Raw genomic sequence first — 3843 nt, 5'->3', positions numbered from 1 at the left:
CATCATCTGCAAATCAAAAACAAAGAAACAAAACGTATACATGAGTCAGATAGAAATTATATAAACATGTGTAATAGGCTATATTTCGTCCATTGCAGTTTTGTCAATGTCTTGTGGACTGGTTATAATATTATGCGCTGCAAAAATTCATTAAGTCAGGTAGTACTGATACTTACGAAATTAAAATTTGAGTTGTACAGATATAAATTAAATGTCACATTGAGAGTACTGAGTAGTAAAGAGCCTATACAATTGACAATACGATGGTATACGTGTACGCCTACCACCAACTCTTTAACATCTCATCACTAGATGACGTTGTAATTACTTAGGCCTACTATTGATCATCTCAAAACAAAACTGACATTATTGCTTACCATTTTAAATGCCTGTGTGGGGCAAATTTTAAAACCATTGAAATAAGGTCTTCCACGTCAGTTGCCTTTAATGACTTGAACAGCTTCTGCGTTGCTCCTAGAATATACAAGGTTGATGATGCGTAAATTTGAGTTAGATTTGAGGTATATTATTTTAAATACTGTATTTTGCGACCAGAACTATACACATTTTATTCCAAAGTGCAAAATACAAAACTGCTGCTTTTAACAACTCTACATTGATTGATGGCCAGTTGAAAAAAAAACTTGCCTATAATTAAATCACAGATGGTCAAGTCTTTAAAGGCTAGTTTGCCTTTTTTTCCCTTCAAACTGAAGTTACTCAATACTGGGTTTGATGCAACCTTGCGCAACATTTTGCGCACGGCTGCCCCTGGGTTTGTTCCTCCCAGGGATCGAAGGTAGTTCATCTGTTAAAAAAACAAAAAAACAAACAAACAAACACAAAGAGTCATAATATATAACACTGTTATTTAGAATAATGCCATTATGATAACAGCTGAAAGAATATTTTGTTTGTTTGAAAGGAAACGTTGAAGCCAATGTCGATGTGTTGTCGATGTGTTAAACATTTTTAGAGAGAGAAAGTGAGAGAGAAAGAGAGCGAACTCACATTTAAATTTTTAATATTTGTTATTAATTTGCAACAACACCTGATCAAATACTACATTTTCTTGTGAAACATATTCATTGCAATTATAGTTTTTACTTGGCTCTTAAAGGAGAACTCCGGGCAATTTTTAAGTTAATCTTGATCGTTAGACCTTTGTGAGTACTGTCTATAGAAAAAAAAACGAACCGGATTGGTGCTTGCGATGCGGAGCTGCGACAGCGAATGCCCAGAGCTCCCACTCAGCTAAAACGGCAGCTATGGGGGCATACCATAAAGAGCGTTTTTGTGCCTCTTAACAGACACAAAATGCAATTAAAATGTCTGTCCAACATGAACAGGGGCCTTACCTGTGAACGAGTTGCGTTTAGCAACTTAGCCATGGTTTAAATTCACCTAAATAGTGTTTTAGACGGCAAGCTGTAGTCTCGCGCTGAAGTCTCGCTCCTTCCACCTGGACTCACGTGGGAACTCAGTTGTAGCCGGGATTGGTAAATAGTGTCCAGGTGGGAGGAGCGAGACTTCAGCGCCAGACTACAGCTCAGAGAGAGTGAGAGAGAGAGACAGAGAGAGACAGAGAGAGTGAGAGAGAGAGACAGAGAGAGAGAGAGAGAGAGAGAGACAGAGAGAGAGACTGAGAGAGACAGAGAGAGAGACAAATGGGTAGACCAAGTGGTTTGAAGGATATTAGCAAAGTACAAAGATTTAAAAATTACTGGACATATTTATAAATGGACAGCGACTGTTATAGCCCTTAAAACACAGCTGTGTGCGATCGTGCTAAGTGCGTTTTTGTGAATAACCCAATAGTTGTAAAGCTGCCACACAGAACACACAGTTTTGCAAAATAATATCTTCTTTCCGGTAGAGATAGGTGTACATTTAAGTGTCTTGCAAATGTATTACCAGCTTGGTCCTTTTTCTTTAGTGCCCAGTTCTGTGGAAAGATTTAGTAGTTCTTCCACAGTCTGGCATGGTCCATTTTCCAGGACATCCTCCCTTCCTCTGTCACTGTCACAGCCACAGCAGCCAGTAGACTTCTTTGCAAGGCCAGGATGTCTTGCTGGTTTTCTGCAATCTCTTGCAGTTTTTGCAATACTTTTGTGCGATAGTCTGTAAAGCAATATTGCAGATTGGTCCTTGAAAATACAGTATTGTTTTAGTGTGAAAAATGAAAACATGACTTACTCTTTGTTGCTGCTTCAGAAGAACACTGGGGCTCTTCTAAGAGGAGCTGTGAGGCAGCTGTGGGATGACATCAAAATATACTTTTCAAAGTTTAATAATAAATCACTCTTAATAGAATGGTTAATAATTACAATAATATATGATAAAATGTATACCTTGAAGGGGTTGTGACGCACTTGATTGTCCGGACTCTGGCAGTGATGCTTTTGCTGCAAATATAAAATCCAAATAGACTTAACATTCCTAGTAGAATTAAACAGACAGAAATTTCTCTGTTGCCTGAGAGGGCAAAGAGAGATTTTTTTTCAAATGTCTTTATACTTAAAAACACATTTGTATATTTTACTGAACCCTTGTCAAGAGGATGAATATTGGAGAATGGCTGATCTGTAAATACAAATTCAAATGGATTGGACATCTCATATGTTGGTTAATGTGTCAATCATGTTACATGTCAACAACTTACATTTGGGTGGAAGAGGTTTTGATACATTTGTATTCTCCTTTGGGAAAACTATAACATCATCTGAAATAGAAACATGCTTTAAAATTAAAAACAGAGTTTACAAATTGATAAATAAAACAAACATTGTTCACTCACTTCAATCACTTAATTGTCCTCTGTGTAGTGCACAGTTTCAGTTTTGTAACCAAACAATTCACAATTGGTTAAAGGTTTTATTTAAGGGTTTTATTCATTGTGGTGCTCTTAAACGGTGGTGCCCTTAAATTTACATGTTGTAACAAATGTATGAAAATGGCCATTAATACAACCTGAGAATGTGTACTTCTCACAAGCACACAACATACATTTTTCTCCATGTGTAAACACTAAAATTGTTAATTTAATAATACCATGTCAAATAAATATGAGTGGTGGAAAAAGAATTTTGTAGATCAGTGGTTCCCAACCTTTTTTTTTTTGTCTTAGACCCCTTTTTCACAAATAATAGCATAATATTAAAAATACAATAGCCTAGCAAAAAAAACAGTAGGCCATTTGTAATTTATAAACGCAAGCCTAGGAGTAGCCTATTGGCTAGACCTTGTTTTTGTTTTTTTTGGCAGTTAAAATACAAAAAATATAATTTGAAGTGATTTGAATACTTACCATCTGAGGAGGAATCTGTTGCAGACTGAAATCTCGGTGGTTTTTTTGTGTGCCCTCTTTTTGTTTATTGTGGAGCTGTCCTCCGTTTCAATGTTTGAGGTCTCCACAACACGCCGGCATTTCTGGACACCTTTGGTGTATGAGTCTGGAAAATATGTTGTTGGTGTAAACTAAAGTATTGTTTTGTTTGTTGCAATTTTCTTAATGTTTGGATAATGTTTTAACAATCCTCATTGAAATACTGTAGATTAATTTAAATAATTTAAAAACTACTAGGCTATATTACCTGTTCTTAGCCAAAAAATTTTTACCAAACACCGCCTCCACTTTGCTTTGTCTGGCATTGTGCAATTTTTTACAAGCTTCCTTGCGTTTCCAAACGTCCAGTAACAGAACGTTCCCTGAAAAAAAAAAAGGTTTGCTTTAACAGACTTTACAGTTTTGCTAAAACACATTTCTAAAAACCATCACCCACTTTCTCAAAACCTTAAACACAATACCAAATCTTCAAACTACAGTCAGAGAATATGACTTTT

This window comes from Xyrauchen texanus, chromosome 1 (genome assembly GCF_025860055.1).
Source record: "Xyrauchen texanus isolate HMW12.3.18 chromosome 1, RBS_HiC_50CHRs, whole genome shotgun sequence".
NCBI classification, from domain to species: Eukaryota; Metazoa; Chordata; class Actinopteri; order Cypriniformes; family Catostomidae; genus Xyrauchen; species Xyrauchen texanus.
This window is presented reverse-complemented; position numbering follows the sequence as displayed.